Source organism: Lynx rufus, unplaced genomic scaffold (genome assembly GCF_022079265.1).
Source record: "Lynx rufus isolate CCGP_SWC_20201006 ecotype Redwood Valley unplaced genomic scaffold, mLynRuf1.p SCAF_2, whole genome shotgun sequence".
Classification (NCBI taxonomy): domain Eukaryota; kingdom Metazoa; phylum Chordata; class Mammalia; order Carnivora; family Felidae; genus Lynx; species Lynx rufus.
In genome coordinates, this window is record NW_025814834.1 from 150,640,485 (window position 1) to 150,662,120 (window position 21,636).

At 44.2% G+C, this 21,636-nt stretch overlaps 1 long non-coding RNA gene across 1 annotated transcript in view; it reads right to left on the reverse strand.

The window, feature by feature from the left end:
• LOC124516510 (uncharacterized) overlaps positions 1-6,627 on the reverse strand; it is a 31,609-nt gene extending 24,982 nt beyond the window's left edge. The window contains exon 1 of the long non-coding RNA XR_006963052.1: positions 6,497-6,627. This is a non-coding gene — a long non-coding RNA (uncharacterized LOC124516510). The remainder of the gene's footprint in view (positions 1-6,496) is intronic.
• Positions 6,628-21,636: the final 15,009 nt, after the last annotated feature.

Here is a 21,636-nt window from a genome sequence, read left to right on the forward strand (position 1 = left end):
GATGACAAAACTGAGGCCCAGAGAGACTTAGTCACGGCACAATGTCACACCACTAGTGAATGTGGCACTAAGGCTCTAACCCTGATTCTGTTTGAACAGTGTGGCCTGTGCTCCACAGCATTATTCTGTGCTGCACGCTGGAAAACCAGTACCCTAGTAAAATTTCAAAATTGTTACAGATCAAGGCATTTTCAGAAGGCAAAAAGTTTTCCTCTGATTTTCCATATTAATCTAGATCTGGGAGTATGTATGGCCCCTCTCTCCCAGAGACATCCTTTGGTTGAGACTTAAAAACAAAGGAACCCTAGACATCTTTGGTTGCGGACAGCAGGCTTTGTAGAAAAAGTGTGGAGTAACAGCACCCTCAGGTGGTCATTTGCATTTTCTCACATGGCCTTTAGGCAAGGAGACCTGGGAAGGAGGCTGCTGGGGCTGACCTGGTGGCCTTCCTGGTACACATGACCCCCAAGGACCTGGCTGTGGGCCTGACCCGGGCAGAGTTCATGGCCTGGGCCCTCCCACTTTGACTGAAACCAGAAGTGCAAAGTCCCAACAGAGGTGTTTAAGATCCATGCAGACCTATATGAAGTCTGGAGGCTTTGTGGCCAGGAAACTGCCCCCCTGCCACCTATTCCTTGGCCCATACTTGCATTTCTTCCCACAAAACACCAGCTCCAGATGAAGCTTTGTTCCCTTGCTGGGGAAAAAAAAAAAAAATCACCTACCCTGGGGTAGAGGTAAGACTTTAATTTTTTTTTAATTTTATTTTTTTAATTTACATCCAAATTAGTTAACATATAGTGCAACAATGATTTCAGGAGTAGATTCCCTAATGCCCCCTACCCATTTAGCCCATCCCCCCTCCCACACACTCTCCAGTAACCCTCTGTTTGTTCTCCATATTTAAGAGTCTCTTATGTTTTGTCCCCCTCCCTGTTTTTATATTATTTTTGCTTTCCTTCACTTTAATTCTTTAATTAAACAATTAATCACTTTAATTCTTAGTAATTATTCACATCCTCCTGTGAAATATGTAGATCTGACCCTTCCCTGATAACAAGTGTTTTAAGGAAAAGAGAAGAACCTAAAGATAATGAGAGCCAGGGATTGGTGAGAGAAGCAAGAAATAGAAACAGAAAGGGAAGGGGGGAAGGGCCCAAGAAGACAGGAGAGGTATATCCCAGACGCCTCTGCAGTCTGCCTCAGTCCTCATTGCCCCAGGCTTCAGAAGCATGATAAACACTCAGAGGCAGTGTGTTCAATACACAAGACATTTCAATGGCTCCCCACTGGGCTCCCATCATTGCTTGGTGTGTAGTCTGGGCTCTCCAGAGAAACAGAATGAATAGGCCAGAGAGAAGTAGATAGATTTACTATAACAAATTGGCTCGCATGATTATGGGGCCTGAGGATTCGCATCCACAGCCAATGAGCTGGACACTCAGGAGACACAATGGTATCTGTGTTCCAGTCCAAGGCTGAGGGCCTGAGACCCAAGACAGTCGATGATGTAAGTTCCATTCTGAGTCCAGGTGTGAAGGTGGGAAAAGACTGATGTCCTAGATCAAAGACAAGCAGAGAGAGAGAGAGAGAGAATTCTTTCTTACTCAGCTTTTTATTCAATTCAGGGCCTCAGTGGGCTGAGGCCCATTCACATGGAGAAGGGCAAGCTGCTTAACTCAGTCTACGGATTCTAATGTTAATCTCATCCAGAAACATCCTCACAGACACACCCCAAAGTAATATTCAACCAAATATTTGGGCATCCCATGGCCCGAGCAAGTTGACACATAAAATTAACCATCCCATTTGGCAACAGCCCCTGTCGGCACACCACTTTTTGGTTGTCTGTGCCCAGGCTGTTCTCACCTTAGACAGTAGAGGCTAAGAGCAGAAACAGCCTTTCCTAGCATCCTACCCCCAGTGTCTGACACATAGCAGGTACTCCATAAATATTTGGTGACCCAGGAATCATTGAGTGATCCCCTTCTTAGAGAAGGGGCAGGCTTTGCTTTTCACTTGGAGCTGACCAAAACCACTCTCACTTCTTGTCTAAGTTTGAGAACAGGTTGTTACCAATTGGTATCTTTTACGTTCTCTTCAGGTTTCAGAAATCTTTGTTTGTAAAATCCCAGCCTTGCCTGTTGTCACCACAGCTACCCAGAAACTGTCAAAGTCCCACAGGACCCCTTAGGGAAAGCCAGGAATACTGTGCAATTAGTGTGATCCCTAAGCAGCCAGCAACAGCACCACGGGCCCTTCCAGGGGAGAATGAAAAGCCCGATTCAATGGAGACTGTCATAGCCCATGAGCCTGCTGAGCTACAGGAGAATTGTTCTAATGCTGTGAGACAGGTTTCTAGAACAATTTGGAAAAGGGTGAAGAGACCCATCTTCACTTCATCTTACTTGCTGCAAGTCTCTGCTATTCAGGAAATGCAAGAAAGAGAAATCTACCTTTTGGGTTTCTGTGTCTTAGTTTTGCTTGTGGAAAACAGTGATAGTGGACCCAAAGACTCACAAAAGTATGGGAGCCCGTCAATCCCCAACACCTCAGGCAGGATGCCGGGCTCAAGGAAAACCAAACCCCCAGCGAGTCACAACTACTGGCTGCTCACAGAAGTGGCACAGGGTAGTAGTAAAGACTTAACCCCTAAATCACAACTGCCCTCTAATCAAGAGTCTATCATTTGCTGGTTTGGACCATTATAGTGGTGACACCAAAAGGTAGCTTAGAGAGGCTTTAGCCACCCATGATCTCCATCAGATTTCAAGCTATTCCAAACAAAGGCAACAACCATCATTGTAATGAACAGTTGAAATATACTTGATCTTATGTGAGTATAACCATGTAAGAAAATGTAGGGTTTTTTTTATACATGAGCCAAGTTAATGCAGTGTGCATTTTACACAAACACAGCTTCAAGACAAATCCCCTATCAGTCCCCCCGACATCCCAAACCAGGTCACTACCCTAAGCCAAATTCTGGAGCCAACACCAGCAAAGCATTTGCTTTCTGTAAGACTCAGTTTCTTCCTCTGTTAAAATAGTAACAGAGGAAGATATAGCTATTGAGTACTTTCTGTTTTCCAGGCTGAGCTAGATATTTTTGTGAGCTTTCTTATTTAATCCTTACAACAACAGTACAAAGTCAGGCCTTTCCTCTCTGTGCCTCAGTTTCTCAGGTTGTAAGATAGACATATAATGCCTACTTCTTGGGGGTAGAGTAAAAGGTAAAAAGTTACTTGTTCATCTCAGTTAATCTGCCTCATAAAATACTCCATTCCCATATTACTGTAATTTCATTCTGGGTTCTGTGCTAACTGGTCATCTCCCAGCAATGATGTCAAGAGTCAAAGTTTATTCCATTCTCCATATCTGGGTGGTGGCTACCTTTGGGCTCCCAATCTGGCACCCTTTGCTCCCTTCTCAGTGGCTTCTTCTCAGGAATACTTCCCTCTTGAGCAACTTTCTTCTCAGACAGACTCTTCCTCACTGAATTGCTGCAAACGTAATCAATTATTGGGAAAAAATCGTATAATATTGTCCCTGATATCTCAAAGTAAATCATTATACTCCATGACTCTGTAGCTTTCTCTCTACCTATTTCATCCCTGTCTTCAGCAAGTACTCTCCTTTCCTTTTGCTAACTCCTTTCATTAATCCTTTTATTAAAGTTATTTTATTTTATTTTATTTTATTTTATTTTATTTTATTTTAGAGAGACAGAGACAGTCCGAGTGGGAGAGGGGCAGAGTGAGAGGGAGAGAGAGAATATCAAGCAGCCTCCATGCCGCTAGCACAGAGCCAGATGCAGGGCTCAAACTCACAAAACTGCGAGATCATGACCTGAGCTGAAACCAAGAGTCAGACACTTAACCAACTAGGCCACCCAGGTGCCCTTCCTATCGTTAATCTTAATGTTTGCCCAGTTCCTCCTAGAGATTTCACATGTTATCTGATGCCAGAGTTGGATTGGAGAAGTCAGCCTCCCAAAGCCTCAAATGTTTTTGTTTTTGTTTTTGTTTTTGTTTTTGTTTTAGAAAATGGCATTACACCTACCTTGTAGGTCAGTAAGAGAATTTTAAAAGATATTACACATGTTCCTATTCTGTGCATTTTTAATATATCAGAGGTGCTCAATAAATGGAACTTTTCTTCCACCCTTATCAGGCCTGTCCCAGAAAACCCCAAAAGGACATGTGTGGAAAAAATCTAGCTCTGGTGTGCCGGCCCTGATTTGAGAAGGCCCAGAGCCAGCACAACAAAGACTTTCAAGGCCCAGTACCTGAGTCCTGGCAGTGTGGCCTCACCCAGTAGTATAAGTGATTGTTGGAATCTGATGTAGTTAGAGACATAAAAGACAATCATCTCACATCTCTAGATCTTTCTACCTGGCAGATATCTCTGAGACCACCAAATATGACTATGCAGTACATAGCCAGGCACAGCTTCGCACTGGGGGCCTGGGCATCTCTGTGCCCTGCTCCCCCGGCCTGGTCTAACCCATCTCCTGTCTCCATCTCTCCAGCCCCTTCATTCTTCCCATTCTTCTTCCTCTTGCCATCCTTTCCTGTAAATGGAGATTATATTAATACCATGAGGTTGTTAAGTACATCAAAGTACATGTGTCTAAAAATGCCTTGTTAACTGTAAAGTGCTATACAGAATTTGTTTCCTTGTTTTACTTTTCAGTACAGGAACTAGCCTGTATGTGTCACATACCATCAGTTAAAGTGCTGGTTTTAGTTGGGGGTGGGAGGTTGTTTATTTAGTTTTAGGGTCTTTGGCTTTTTGTTTTCTTGTTTTGGGGTTCTGGTTTCTGTGCACATTCCGGTTCCTAAGGGAATTGGTGGTATTTAAAAAACCTAGCTGGCCTCCCAGTGTGGCTGAGATAGAGACATGATTCTCTGGAGAAATAATTCACACTGTGCAGCTTGCTACATAGATTTGCTCAGGTGAGAAGTGGTTCAACTACAAACTCACACCTGGCACTCGGAGTGTCTGTCCTTGTGACTTTTGATTTGGGGATTGGATCAGAAACCACAATATGATTCCTTTGTCCTAACATAAAGACTTGCCCCTCCAAATTGGCAAGTTCACAGACTTCTAACTGAATGTCAAATGCAGCGGCTCTAGAGGACCCTTTAAGGTGCCCCATGATGAGGGAGCATGAGGCAGGCTGAGGGGTAAAGCACAAGCTAGCACCCCCCTCCCACTCCAGGTGGGATCTGTGTGATATTTCTTGGACACTCCCAGCTACCCAAGAACAAAGGAGAGGGGTTTAAGTGCTTGCCATGGTAATGTGGGAAACTAAGGCAAATGAAAAATTAAATTCTCTTACTGCCTATAGCCCACTGACAAGTCCTTGAAACCAGCAGAGTGGCCTCCCTCTGAGGATCTCAGCTGCCTTGATGATGACACTTTGCTAGGGGCAAAAGAGAACCTTAGCTTAACATTATCCCAACCTCAAGGATCCTGTAAGTCAACTTCCTTTATCTCAGCTGCCCCAAGATATATACTGGCGGTCATACTCCAAGCTCATGGCTCCATGATATACATCTAAAGAGTCTCATAACTGAGATTTTATTAAATGGTAATAAATGGCATTTTCCTAGCAACAACTAGCCCCTCAAGGTCCTGGAAACCTTGCTTCCAAAATTCCTTAGAGATTTACTCTATCGCTGACTGCCTCCCAACTTGAGGGTATATAATGAGTTACCCATCACGACCCCAGTGCGGCTCTTACTGCCCATGGGTCCTGTCCCCATGCTTTAATAAAATCACCTTTTTACACCAACAACGTCTTCAAGAATTCTTTCTTGGTCGTTGGCTCCAGACCACCCCACTATCATCCCAAAATTTCACCACCCCACAGGACCCTGCTGGGGACTCAGTAACAATGCTTTGCTTCCCAGCCTGAGTTCTGAACCTATTGAGAAAAAATACAAAAGACCAAGTCGTTGGAGACCAAAATGTCTCATTTATTACTGATATAGCTTAGGCTGGAAGATCTGACTTGTATCTATTGGCAAATGGAACCTTAGCTCCAGGCTGTACCCTTTCAAGGCAGTGCTGGAGCAGAGGGAGCCTCTCCCAGCAGGGTGGGGGCAGAGCCTGCCGAGAGTTGCTGAGCAGAGCATGTGCTCACAGCAGAGGAGCCTGCTTCCTAGAGGAAAAAGTGAGGCACTGAGCCAAGCTCCCATTTTCTTCCCAAATTCACCAAGTAGAAGGAACCCTGCCATAGACTAATTCTAGTCAAGGACTACTCTTTTCTTTCAAAGTCTTCTTGAGGCAAATGCTTGTAGAATGACAATTTCCTTCAAGAGGTTACCTTGATCTATTCTATTCTGTTCTATTCTGACACAGTAATTAACACATCTCCATTCCATGCTCTTTCTGGTGTTTACCACAAACCCCCATTGTGTTCTGGCATTCACACCTCCCTCCACTGCAGTCACTTCTTCCGTTTACCTAACACCCAACACCCACTCACCACCAGCTGTAGTCTGAAGGCACGCATGACATAGTGGCTTGAGTTAGCATTTCCTCTTAAACCGTTTAAATGATACGACCTGTCTGTCTTTTGTCCTTACATAGGCAGGTTCTGTCGGTGGTTTCCATATTTTTGGACTCCAATGTCAGTAGTGTTACATGAGCCCACAACAACAATAAATGGAAAACCTAATCATTGTGGTTTTTCGCCTAAGTTTGTTCCATTTAAATGAGTCATACCATTAAGTAAATACACAGTTTCCTTTAAACCCTTAATCAGTTACACAAGTACCAAAGAGTTCACTCTGACCCTGTGTTGTGTGAAGGCTTTTTTTCCTTGTTCTGTAAAACTTTCATTCTTGGATTACACATTTTCAGGGACGACTGCCAATTCCTTCCTTTCCCTTCTGTCCTTCTCTGATCATTGTATGTGTGTATTTTCATGTCAGCATCCTGGTCCTGCAAATAAAAGCCACCTTTCCGTTTTTATCAGCAAACAGAATCAATTCCAATTTTCTGCTGGGCTTCCCCATTAGTGTTTGGTGTGGGTGCTTTGCTGGATTGTTCCAATAAGCTTCCCACTCTGTTTCAAAGGCATCTAAGGTAAAGACCAATACGCTGGAAAGGAACTGAAATTTCTGAGTTTCAGAGGCTGGTCTTCTGTGGGCCCCAGCAGCTGGGCAGGTGTCTAAAGGGACTTGGCAGGTAGTTGCACTCTCCCCTGTGTTCCCATTATCTTCCCAACAGCACTTTATACTTCCTTCTGCTATGTACACACCATCTGTATTTTCGTGACTTACTCCACTTTCTCCTTACCTACTCAGCAAATCTGCCAAAGCAAAACTCTGTCCTATCCTTTGGGTCTGTTCCAGCTAGCTCCTGACTCCTAGCGGGAGCTCAGTTACTATTTGAGGAAAAGGGAAAGAAAAAGAAAGAAGCGAGGAGCTCAGGAGGGGACCCATGCATATGCTAGTACCCCTTTCTAAAAAGCTGTCTCCACACATTTTCTTCACATGTCTCCACACATGGCCAGCTCCTTCCTTTCTATCACTCCCATGTCCGTTCAATCTCACCCCCTCAGAGTGACCGCACCCTTCCTAAAGGAGCCACCAAATAGGCACACATGGACACATACACACAGTTACCTTCTGTCTTCCTTCCCTGATTTATCCACTTTTGGCTCTTCACTATCAGAAATTATTTTAACTGTATGTTTAGTTATTGTCTGTCTCCCTCCACTATGATGCAAGCTCCAGGAAGTACCTTAGCTACAGTATGTAAAATAATGCCTGGCATGTGGTAAGTGCCTAAAGAGTTCCAATTAAATAAATAAATAGAGAAAGAGAGGGAGGGAGGAAGAGAATGTCTCCCCTCCCCCTTGCCCGATTCAATCAACTTTTCAATATAGAGCAGTGGGAACCTCCACGGAGAAAAAGGAAACTGTTCTTCTGCCCTTTGCTTATCTTCCCCCTGGCTCTTCAATGTAGACTACAGGGTCCAGAAAACCTCTTTGGTGGGAGAACGGGTGAAGGAAGTGAGAAGCGTCTCCAGCCATTTATCCTTCAAGATGCAAAGAAGAATACAGGAAGGAACGTGGCGTCCAGAGATACGGAGCTGTCCTGGAGACATTCCAGCCATGTGCTGCCCGTGTGCAGTAAGGACCTGCTGAGTGTCAGAAAACGGGGAACACGGTTTGCACAGAGAGCCATGGGCATTTTCGGTACGTCTCGGCACCCACGAAACAGGTGGCACACTGCGGCCTCGGAAAGGCCGGGGCCGGAGGCTGCGATGCTGTTGTTCGTCCCACTGCGTTGTCAATCTCTCCTTCACTCGGTGCATCTGTTTCCTTCTCTCACTGCAGACCTGTGCACAGGAGCCAAATGTGGCTGCTCGGGAGCCCCACAGACCCATTTCCCAATTCCGGGAGGAGAAGCTGACAGGGCCAGCTGGAGTCAAATGTCCACATCCCTTCTCAGCAGCTGTGGGGCAGGCTCACGTTGTACGGGCGTGGCAGCTGGAAGTGTTCAGAGACGGTGGTCTGTGGCTGAGGAATACCCCAAAGGATGCTACCAACTTTTTTTTTTAACATTTATTCTTTTTTTGTTTGTTTGAGAGACAGAGTGTGAGCAGGGGAGGGGCAGAGAGAGAGAGAGAGAGAGAAACAGAATCCGAAGCAGGCTCCAGGCTCTGAGCTATCAGCACAGAGCCGAACGTGGGGCTCCAACTCATCATGAGATTGTGACCCGAGCCAAAGTCCTAGGCTTAACTGATTGAGCCAACACCCAGGCGCCCCTCATCTTTACCTTAATCAACAGGTGGTATGCTCCAGACTGATAACATCTGAGAAGCAGTTTATTGTCGTTTCTTTTCAAATGTCCAGATATTTTCCATTTGTTTTCTCTGTCATTAACCCATAATCATCTAGCACTGGGAGCATAAAATATAAAAGGTCACCCTATGAAATGTGTGCTGGGTCACTAGGGCATTAAGCACTTGTTTCCAGTGTTAGTGGATCTAAAGCAGCAATCATAAGTCAATGACAGAGAAATATTTACTGACCGAACATAGCCTAAAGAAGCCACATGTGACAGAAATCCTGTGGGCAACTTTCCACCTTCCTCTTTCATTGATTCTGGGGCCTGAGAAAACAACTCCTGGAATGTACCCACTGAGTGCAACCACCTCAACAGAGTAAGATAGTGTATCCTGAATGCATCCAAAACACATTTTTCCATGGGCAATTATGAGGCCAGCTCACATAGCCTTATGCCTCCTCTTTCACTATTTCTGACTCATTCAAATGGTTTTCTGGCTATTTAGCCCAGGGGTACGTGATACAAGATGACCCTCGGTGAAATCATACCTTGGGTGTTTTGAATACTTGATATTGTGTGTGTGTGTGTGTGTGTGTGTGTGTGTATTTTGTTTTTTTGTTTTGTTTTTTGAGCGAGAGAGAGTGAGTGCAAGCAGGGGAGGGGCAGAAAGAGAGGGAGAGAGAGAGAGAGAGAGAGAGAGAGAGAGAGAGAGAAAATCCCAAGCAGTCTCCATGCTATCAGCTCAGAGTCCAACTCAGGGCTCCATCCCATGAACTATGAGATCATGACTTGAGCTGAAATCAAAGAGTCAGACACTTAACGGACTGAGACACCCAGGAGCTCCACTTGTTGTTAGTTTTCAATTGATTGACCTTTGAGCAAAGTTGTTCCTTTATTGTGGAAAGTCTATTCAATAGACTGGGGTTGTGGGGAGGGTAAAACATGTTGGCTTCAAGGAGAGAAATTGCTGTGCACGTTAATGTAAGATTTGTCATAACTGGGCAGAAACATATCTCCAAAAATGATGATTCCTTTGGAGAATGTTCCTGCCCTAAGTGTAATGCAGTTATGTGTCCACCACTGTCCTGGCTTGTGGAGAGGTTCGGGGCCAGTTCTGTCTGGTTCCATGCTAGTATGCACCCAGGTACTGCTCCGTGAAGACCCCTCTAGGTGACCAAGACTTCGATCCTGGAGCTTTTAAGTGTCCTGGGCTATTGGAAATGGGGCTTCCCACATAGTATGAGGGAACAGCTGAAGGAAATCCTGGGGCACAGGTGGTCACTTTCAGACCTAGCTAATCACAGTAATTCAAGCCAATGATCATTCCTCACCACAGGTGAACAGGACATCTAATCTAGGTGCTCAGGACAGGTGGAAGTCTCCAGGGGTGTGAGCTGATGAGCTGGGAACCATGTTCCAGTGGAGTACAGGTATCTCTCTGTCCTTGAGGTCCTTCCTCTCCCCCATCTCCCAGCCTATGGAATCTTTAGTCTGGGGACAGAGCTCTATTTGCAATTATGCAGCTATGCATCTGGCTCTTTCTGTCTTACACCTGTACCAGGGACTTTTGAACTTAAACATTACTAATTCACCTCCTTTATTCTCTGCCTCAAGAGTAACATCCTTCCTCTAAAGCACTGGGTGACTCATATCTAGTTTTCTGGGCTGGAAGGAAGATCCTCAGGGTGCAAGAGAAAACGAGAGAGGGCAGAGTTAGAAGGATTGTGAGGGTTGAGGGGTGGTGAGAACACGAAAATAATTCCTTAAAATGTTCCCTTCTTCCATATGGGTTAGGCATTGTGCCCATACCATAATGCTTGTTACTGGAGTTTCTGTTCTTGTTCATATGGTTTCCTGCAGGGTTACAGGACAGATAAGTGGACCTGACCCTGAGGAGAAAACAGGGAAAGTGGCTGGATTTGGCTTGGGGCAGCACAACAGGGGCTGAACCGTGGCTGTCCTGCTGCAGAGTTGACAAAGGGGCCAGATCTTGGGGAATGTACTGATATTAGACTTTATCTCCTTGTGCTTTTTGAAGACCATAATGCCAGGCCTCACCTCCAGCAGTGAAGGTATGTTTCTCCCCTGAAGGGATGTCATTTGAATTATTTCTTGGGTAAGCTGACCTAGAGCTGAGTGAAGGGGACAAAAATAACCAAATACCTCCTCCTTTTCCCGGGGGTGTATCAGGCCTAGATTCTGAGGATGAACACAAGTGAAAACCTCCTGTTTGGGGAGGTGGGGTTTGTTGGTTAGGATGGCCTTGGGAGGTAGAAATGAGAAAGTGTACCCCCAACATGCCTTGGCACCCACCGCACCTTACCGGCTCCCTACTTAAAAGCTTGGAAGCACACCCTGCCATGCACGTGGCAGCCGGAAGTACCAGGGAATTAACACCCCCAGGGGAGTGTCCGGCCAGTGGTGGTTTGGAGCAAGTGGATAAATATTCCCAATTTCTTCAGTCCTCAGGACAATTCTGAGGCATGTCTATACCAGCACTGTCCAGCAGAAATGTAATGTAAATCACATGTGTAATTTTACATTTTCTTGTAGCCACATTAAAAAAAGAGTGAAATGAGAGGCACCTTGGTGGCTCAGTCAGCTAAGTGTCTGACTCTTGATTTCAGCTCAGATCATGAACACACGGTTCAAGGGATCTAGCCCCAAGTTGGGTTCTGCACTGACAGCACAGTCTGCTTGGGATTCCCTCTCTCTCTCTCTCTCTCTCTCTCTCCCTCTCCCTCTCTCCTCACCTCTCTGCCCCTCCCCTGCTCATGCTGTCTCTTTCTCTCAAAATAAATAAATAAACATGAAAAAAATTTTAAAACACGGAAAATGATATAGGTGAAATTAGTTTAATAGTGTATTTTGTTTAACCCATATATCTAAAATATTATCATGTCAATATATAATCAATATAAAATTATCAATGAGATATTTTACATTTTTGGTAGGTTAAAAATCCAGTGTGTATTTTAGAGCACATCTCAGTTCTGATTAGGCATATTTTAAATGCCCAGCAGTCACACGTGGCTAGTGATTCTCATATTGGCCAGGCCAGATCTATACTGTCTCCCAAAGGTTCCCAATGTGACTGAGCCCCAGCTGCCTACAGTGGTAATCTTCTTATGGATGCACCCTATTGAGACTTCCTTCCCTTGGCCCTTCCCTTCCCTGAATGACTTCAGTCTCTTACGAATGCTGCCTGAGTTCATCTTCCAAATGAACCACTTGCGCTCATATCCGTGTCTCTGAGTCCGCTTCTGGGGACCACAACCTAAGACGTGATGGATCTAAGCCTACAGGCTCTAAACGTTAGCTACATTCCATATTAGTTATTAAGTTGTCCTCAATTTTGAACTTTCCTTCTGTTATTTTTTTTAAATTTTTTTAATGTTTATTTTTTGGGGGGAGATAGAGCCGAGCGGGGGAGGGGCAGAGAGGCTGAGACACAGAATCCAAAGCAGGATCCAGGCTCCGAGCTGTCAGCACAGAGCCTGATGCGGGGCGTGAATCCATGAACCACGAGATCATGACCTGAGCCGAGGTCGGACGTTTAACCGACGGAGCCACCCAGGCGCCCCTCCTTCTGTTATTTTTACATGCAATAAATACTTGCTAAAAGTTATAGCAAGGTGTGTTCTGTGCTGTGACAACCTGGGGGGAAGGGTCTGCTGTTCCTGAGCCTGAAGAGCAAAAGACAGAACAGTGTCCCCTCCCCTGAGGCCAAAGTGGCGGTAGCAGTGTCAGTACCCATGGGGATAGCTATGCCCAACAGAGGGGCAATTTCACGCAAGTCACCCGCAGCAATGTAGCCAAGTGACAAGGAGGCTGGCATGGAAGAATACAAGGGACTCATTTGCTTTCACACAAGATGGTGCTGGGGACTCTCAGAGAGGCCAGAAGACAGTTTCTAGCCACCAAACCAAGAGAAGGGTGTCCCAGCTACCACAATTTTATATTTAAAAGGAAATTTAAATTTTTATAGGCATGGGTGGTAAAGTCTGGACACCTGAGTGCCTTGTTAGTTAAGTCTCAATTTGCTGGCTCAATCAGGATGACTTCAGAGACTCCTCCATCCATGCCTCTGAAAGTAACAAAGAAAAACAGATTGAGATGCAGACAGACTCTGGCACTGGTTATAAATTCTGCTAGAAGAGGTGCTTCCTTCTAGAAGAGGTGCATTCTTCTAGGAGTCAGAGCATGACTTATGATGTCAAATAATACTAGACACATAAAACAGCCCTATCAGGGTATGGAGCAAAGATGAGAGAGCAATTTTATGTCAGAAAGCACTGAAGTATCCCTAGAAGAAACCTGACCCCAAAATGTCCACATATATTAACAAAACCTATTGTTTTGTATTTACCTAATGAAAACAGAAAATTCCTTCCTGCTTATTTGTACTCCATCTCCGATTCTCTTAGGCAGAATGGAACTAGCTGTTTTCTGGGCATATTTCCAGGCATATTTTTTTCTCAAGCCATCATCTTCACCAAATACAGGCCAATACATTTTAACTTTGGTGAGCCAGACATGAGAAATGACCAAAATATCTTACAGAAGACTAGTGTAAACTTGGGTCTTTATATCCTTACGTCCTAAAACTATGTGCTTTCACTATCTTTTCCAAAAAAATGAATTTAAAATGACAATGGTAACATTTTTGTGGCTTCCACAATACACTCTATTCCATTACTCTCTCTAAGGTCACAAATGAGCTCCTGTCCCAATACCTAACCAGGGATTCTCGTTCTACTTGAATTTTTTCTGCAGCATTCAACATATTGAACAACATTTTCTTTGTTTATTCCATTTCAACAGATATTTTTTATCACTTACTATAAACCAAGCACTGTTATAAGCACCTTAGATATATCAGAAAGTAAGACGAAGACCTGTGCCCTTCTGGAGCTCACACTGTAGTATGGGGAGACATCATTAAACCATAAGCCTCCGTTACTGATAGTTTTTAGAAGTTGGACACCAAAATACCCTTTCTGAACAAGCAAGGAGAGGTCATAGGCTTTGGAGGCTGGAGAATATGAGTCAGAGGCTGGAAGATGACAGAAAGCTGTGGGGCAATGTGTGATTTTCACCTAAAGTATCCCCAAACAGTTAGTAAATTCCTAAGCATCACGAGATGCCAAGTGTAACTGGATTTCTTATGGACAACAGAGCTGGGGTATTGCTTACATCTGGACCTGGCGGTTCTGCTGATTCCCTCAAATCCACACCCCCTCTCCCACCGCTGGTGCCACTTTGTGAGTTTGGGGCCTCAACCTTCAAGCTGCTCTCCTCCCAAGCTCTAGTCTTACTCATCTCTATCCTGGCCCCCATAGTGCTTCCTGAGGGATCGTTCCCTAAAATACAAATCCTGTCACTGCCTTTCTCCTGAATCAGGCCTTCCAAAATTGATAATATGCTTGCCAAAGATCCTTTGGTAAAATATACACTGAGGGACACAGGTTTATTGGTCAATAGAATCGTACTTGCAAAAAGCACAATGGAATAATTCTTTCTCCCAAAGCAAGAGTGAAATGCTCTTTCTGTTTAGAAAGGGTCGACACACTTTTCACTGCTGTAGGAATTATCTCAGAACAGCAATAATTCTGAGAAACTGTGGATGGTTGACAGAGCTAAGCTAATCTTGACAGCAACCCAGATAATCACAAGTGGTTGTTTGGGGGTTTTGAGAGTTAGCACCAAGCAGTTTAAAGCATGTGAAGCTGGTTCATTGCCCATTCGCTGAGAAGCTGCAGGTTACTCCTCACATCCAGCAGCTTGACGTGACTGAGAGCTGAGTAGGTGTGCAATGCCCAATCAGAAACACAGGATCAAGTTTTGCGTCTGCTCTGAAGGTGGGTCCAGAGGGTATGGGTGCTGCCGAGAGAGAACCAGCACCTAGAAAGGCAGCCTGTGGGCTGAGTTTCCTCAAGGCAGCATAGTTGGGGGAGAAACCGTATTGTGGCTGAGGGGAATCAAGGTCATCATCAAGAAGATGCTGACAAGCATCAGATCTGAAGGATGACTTAATAATGACAGTATGTCTCAATAACAAAAGTGATCATTGCTAATATTTACTGCCCATTTGGTATACAGAAACTAAGCACTTGGGGCGCCTGGGTGGCTCAGTTGGTCTAGTGTCAGTCTCTTGATAGCAGCTCAGGTCATGATCTCATGATCCGTGGGTTCGAACCCCACATTGGGCTCTGCACTGACAGTGTGGAGCCTGTTTGGGATTCTCTCTCTCTTTCTCTCTCTCAAAATAAATAAATAGAGCTTAAAAAAAAGAAACTAAGCACTTTACATGCATTCAATCTATGAGATAAGATGTTGCTCTTTCTTATCCTTTATATGTTAGTATTTCCCAACATTCCACCTCTATTCCTCCTCTCTTTACATATTTAAACTTTTCTACTGGGTGGATGAGAAACTTTGGGCCTATAGCAGTTAGGAAACTTGCCTGAACTTGAACAGTAAGTGGTAAAGGGATGACTCAAGGCCAAGTGAAGTAAGGCTGAAAATCAGACAGTGAGGTGTGAGTCAGAGACCACAAGATGGAGGTCAGAATGGAGGACAGACAAAGGATGGGTTGAGGCAAGTAGGTTAGAGCTAAGGTCAGGAAGTTCCAGAACACGGAATTCTCCTTTAGCCATGTCTTGGTGTGCCATCGAAATGAGAATGGCTGCTGAGGGGAACTCTGCAGGACTGGATGGGGATAATGGAAAAAGTTTGCCGACGTAGAGAAGAATGATTATTTTATTTTGCTTTCATTTATTCTGTGGTGGTAAGAACACTTAACGTGGCATCGACCCTCCTAACAAAATTTTAGGTGTATGATACAGTATTGTTAACTATAGGCACAGGGTTGTAGAGCAGATCTCTAGAACATAATCATCTTGCATAACTGAAAGTTTATACGATTGAAGAGCCGTTAGCCAGTCATTCAACATGTATTTATTGAACACCTCCTGTCTTAGTCCACTCAGGCCGCTATAACAAATTACTACTGACTGGGTGGCTTATAAACAACAGAAATTTATTTCTCACAGTTCTACAAGGTGTGTGACCGAGATCAGGCTGCCAACACGTCCGGTTCTGGCGAGAGCAGACTGCTGACTTCTCACTACATCTTTACATGGCAGAAAGAGCAAGGGAGATCTCTGTGGGGTCTCTTTTACAAAGGCACTAATCCCATTCTTGGGGGCTCCCCCCTCATGACCTAATCACCACCCACAGACCCCACCTCCTAGCACTCACATTGAGGGCTAGGATTTCAACACATGAGTTTTGGGGAGACATGTTCATTTAATAACACCTACTATCTACCAGGCACTGTTATAGAAGCAGCATTGAAAAAGTAGATAAAATGCTGGCCTTATTGAAGCTACACTTTAGCTGAATAACAATAGATTAAATACTAATCAATAAAAATAGTAGATCTGATGTGGTGTGCTATCACAGACAGTCCTTTCCAAGGAAAAACCCCACTAGAACTGGATTTTCAAAAGTAGGGGAGGGTGGCTTAGTCGGTTAAGCAACTAACTTCAGCTCAGGTCATGATCTCACAGTTCATGAGCTTGAGCCCTGCGTTGGGTTCCATACTGAAAGCATAGAGCCTGCTTCAGATCCTCTGTCTCCCTCTCTCTCTGCCCTCTCGCCCACTTGTTCTCTCTCTCTCAAAAATAAATAAACATTAAAAATAAATAAATAAAATAAAAATTAGGGGAAAGATAAAGAAAAAAATAACTTCCTATCCTGCAGGCCAGTCCCCTACCTCTGTTTAGCAAAGATTCTCAAGGTTCAAGTGGCTCTGGCAGTAGGAACATGGTCTCCCAGAGGCTTAGAGTTGGTAGCACTGTCAAAATCACTTAGGCAAACCACCTTGCCTTCCAGTTTGTGAATTCCCTCATAGAAAAAGTTATCTGGGGTATGTATGCTTGAATACCTTCCCAGAAAGAAAACTTAGTATTTCTCAACTCAGTCCACTCCAGAGAAGTTCAGTTTGGATCTGGATCCCTCTTTTTCAAATGATGCTCTGGGAAGCCCTGGGTATCGTTCCACTCTGGGCACTCATATGCTATGCCTTCACTAACCCTTCCCAAATTATGCCTGCAATGGAGCCCCACCCGGAGTTTGCAAGTACCACCTTCTTTCTCCTTCTGCGACTTGTATTTAAGCCCCTTCAATGTTACCCATGGATCTTCGTGTCTCATGGATCTTCAGCAGGATCAGGCATTCTCATTTACAAGATTCCTTACATATACCCCAAGGTGCCATCTGACAGAACCACGAACCTCTGAACTCATGTGAAGCTGTTTTGTTATCATCTCTTCATTCACCAGAGGAGGGTCCATTTGTAGAAACTCACTGTAGACTAAGAAGTCTTCTTACTAGAATCCTGAGCTTCTGCTCAATAGTGTTGATGCCACCTTCTGGAGTCATGCTCCATCACTTATATCCCTAGGCCTTGAGCAGTGGACCCATTCCTTAGCCTCCTCACCTTGGCAGGATGTTCTTGTAAGGTAGCAGTTCAGGATCTATCAAAAGCTGGAGGACTCTTTTCCTGACAATCTCGGGATGCTCTCTTTCACATGTAGGGAGTTGGACAATCCCACCATAAATTTCTTAGCTTTTCTTTTTCCTGCCTCAGGCACAGAGAACAGACCTAAATGCATTATATCTTTGGCCTTGCCCCAGGGAATGTTCTAGTATCCTAGCTCCTCTGAATCACTGCATCCTAAAGCAGTTAGCTCAGTCTGCAGCTAGCAGTTAAGAGCACTGGCCTTGTGATCAGACATGTTGAGTTGGCATCCTGATTCTGCTACTTGGTAGAGGAGTGCCTTGGGCAAATAATGTTTTCTAAGCCTCAGATTTCTCCTCTGTAAAGTGAGGGTAATAAAGCCTACCTGAAAGGATTGTTAACAGGTATTAAATTGCAACAGCAGATGTAACGTGCTTGGTTCAGAGTGGGTGCAAAATAAATCGATAGCGAATATTTCTTCCTAGGTATTTGTATGCCTGGGAGATCTAACCGACCCCTCAAGACCTCTCTGCTGGTACATAGGATATTGCCTCTCCTCAACTCTATTTAAGGTACTTTGTCCCATAAACATGTAAGCCTCTAATACCAAATTCCTGTTTTTCCTCCCCAAACAAATCCCCTCAGCACAAGGCAGAGGGACTAATCCCTTCCTTCAGGTTCCCTCATCAACCCCAACAATGTCCTAGTCTCAGGGTGTACTTATGAATGTCCTCCTAGTATTTGTTTAGGCCCATGCTTACCTGCACCCTCTTGGTCTTTCTTTCCTAAACTGGGAGCCACTTCTGGGACAGACTGCTTGGAAAGTTCACAAAGTTCCTGAGCTAAACTGTCTGAATTCCACTACAGATCGTCTCGCCATTAAAACCCAGAAGTGTCTGGCTCAGAACTGGCCACTTTTTTCCTCCAACTATTTAGAGGAAATGTGTAATTCACAATCACTTGGAATAGAATTCATTGCTCAACCTGGCACCTGGTATCTGGCAGAAAGTGTTGGAATAAATCATTAAATAGCAGTTAAAGTGCCATCTATTAAAGTCCTCTTGTCCAATTTAAATATACCTCAGTCAAAAATGGTTTCCTCTTCCCTCCCTCTGCATCCCTATGATAGTTATGGGGATGTTAGTTAGTTAATGAATGCTTATTAATTGTTCTCAGGTCAGATAGCTGATAATTGACAAATTTAGAATCCAACTGTACTAAGTTGAATGATGTCTTCCCAAAATCCATGTCCATTGGAACTTTGGAATGTGACTTTATTTGAAAATAATGTCTTCACAGATGCATTCGAGTTAAGATAAGGTCATACTAGGTTAGGGTGGGCCTAAATCCAATGATTAGTGTCATTATAGGAAGAAGGAAATTTGGGGGTGCCTGAGTGGTTCAGTCAATTAAGCGTCTGACTTCAGCTCAGGTCATGATCTCATAGTTTGTGAGTTCAAGCCCTGCATCAGCTCTCTGCTGTCAGTGCAGAACCTGTTTTGGATTCTCTGTCACCCTCCCTCTGTGCCTCTCTCCCATGCGTGTGCAGTCTCTCTCTCTTTCTCGCCCACTCAAAAAATAAATAAACATTAAAAGGAAGATGAAGAAGGAAATTTGGAAACAAAGATACAGTAGGAAAACAGAGAAGGCCATGTAAACACGGAGGCAGAGATTAGAGTCATGTTGCCAAAGCCAGGGATTACTGGCAACCACCAGGCACTCAGAAGAGGCGAGGAAACAGTCTTCCCTGGAGTCTTCACGGGAAACACGGCCCTGCCAATTTTGGACTTTTAGCCTCCAGACCTGCGAGAGATGAAATTTCTGTTGTTTTGGTGGGTGGTTCAGTCGGTTAAGCATTTGACTTTCGGTTCAGGTCATGATCTCACCATTCGTGAGTTCAAGCCCCACTTCAGGTGAGCTTGAGCCCGGTTTCAGGGTCTGCACTGACGGTGTGGAGCCTGCATGGGATTCTCTCTCTGTCCCTCTCTCTCTGCCCCTTGCTCAGTTGTGCTCCCTCTCAAAAATAAATAAGCAAATAAATAATGTTTAATAAATGAATAAAGATAAATTTCTGTTGTCTTAAGTCACCCACTTTGTGGCAATCTGTGACAGCAGCCCTAGTCCTAGCCCTAGGACACTAATACACCAGCCTGAGTCTGTCAGTGGCTAACTCTTCATATTTAGCCACTATGACATGCTGTCCTGCGTCTGCAGCACCTAAACTGTATCCTTCATGGTACATTTCTCAGATGCCTCGTATTTCGCAGTAGGAGACGGATGGTGCACCCAGAACTCAAGGTGGGGATGGAGGGGGGTGGGGAAGAGGTAAAATGATTGCAAGGTAGAGAATGGGCAGGGCTATTACTTGGAAAGGGGCCCAAACTTGATTACAGTCTGAACCTGTGGTTTAGCAGAAAAGGGGAAATGCATACGACTATGAAGGAAGTATTGTGCACTAGAAAGAAAGCCAAGACTGGAGACTGCAAGGCCTGCCATGAACCAACTCTGTGATCAGGCACATGACATTCAGATGTGGCTGCTTTGACACAGATTATTCCACTTGGGAACATTGAGGCATGGCCTCAAAAACAAAATATTAACCTTTGAGCTTTAAAAAATTCCCAAGCTCCTCATCCATTCCCACTCAGTCCCCAATCCTCTGTCCATAACTCCTGTTTCTGACATAGCAGACACTTAACTTTTGAAGAAAGAACTGCATATGGAGGATAGAAGGAGGTTGGAGGGTGGGCCTGGGGTGGCTCAGTCAGTTGAGCATCTAACTCTTGATTTCATCTCATGTCATGATCCCAGGTTCGTGGGATCAAGGCCCACATTGGGCTCCATGCTGAGCATGGAGCCTGTGTGAGATTCTCTCTCTCTCTTTCCCTCTGCCCCTCTCCCCTGCTTGCGCTACAATCAATCAATCAATCAATCAATAAAATAATAGTTTTTTTAATTTAAAAAATAAGAAAAAAGGATGGAGAATAGGTAGATGAAAACATTGGGGACAAAATTGTTAATAACAATGAAAAACTGGAAATAAAGTAACCTTGGGGGAGTGCTCACCACTGTTCCCACTCTGGTCGTGCCACCTTTATCTTCCCCTAGATCACTGTGGTAGCCTCTGGCTGTCTCTGCTTCCACCCTTACACCTACAGTGTACTCTCAGCGGCCAGAGCAATCCTTTTAAAAGGAAATGAAATCGCGTCCCCACTTATCTTCCAAAGGTTCCCAACCCCCTCGCTGCTACTACCCCTGGCCTGAGCCACCACCTCCAGGGCCTGGATTTCAGGGACTGTGCCCTCACTGCTCTCCCCCTTTCCATATTCATTCCTTCCCCTCAAAGCAACAGTGAAAGTGTTCCTTTTTCAAATCATAAATCGGATCATGTCACTCCTCTGCTCAGAACCCTGCAGTGGCTTCCCGTTTGACTCACAATACACCCATATGACTCAGAGTAAAGTCAGAGTACACGTTCAGAGTAGCACACAAGTACCTCATCTCCTGCCCTGCCCCACTGAATCCTTTTCATTGACTGTTTCCTCTACTCATAATGTTCTTTCTCCATATGTCCACATGACTCGTTCCTTTGCTTCCTTCAGGTGATAACTCAAATCTCCCCTTCTCAGTGAGGTCTTCACTAACCACCGTATTTTAAATGATACTACTCCAGCACTGAGTGCTGAGTAATGTATAGAATTGTTGAATCATTACATTCTACACCTGAAACTAATATAACACTGTATGTTAATTTTACTTGAATAAAAAAAAATTAATATTACCATTCCAGACACTATCATCTGACTTTTCTGTTTTGTATTTTCTCTTAGCATTTATCATCTTCTAACATAATAAGATAACTTTACATATCATTTTTCAAGTGCCTATCTGGCCTGCCCCAAATACATGTATGCTAGAATTAAACTCCAGGAAAAAAAGAATTTTTATCTATTTTGTTCATAGCTATTTCCCCAGGACCTAGAACAGTATGTGGCATATAGTTGACATTCAATAAATGTTTGTGAAATGAAAGCACAAATGGTTAAGTAAATTGGGTTATACCAAGATGTGGGAAGATTAAGCAATCAGATAAAATTGTACCCTACTGTGTAACAATATAGAAAAGGACATATGATGTAACCTGTTAAAAGCTTATGATGCAATGTTATGTGATCAAAACTACATTGATATGGGTTTGGCAACATTGTTCTTTTCTGGTTCTTTTGTTTCCCTTCCCTTAGAGTTTTCAAGAGATGCCTGACTAGCTGTCTCAGTGGGTGGAATATGGGACTCTCGATC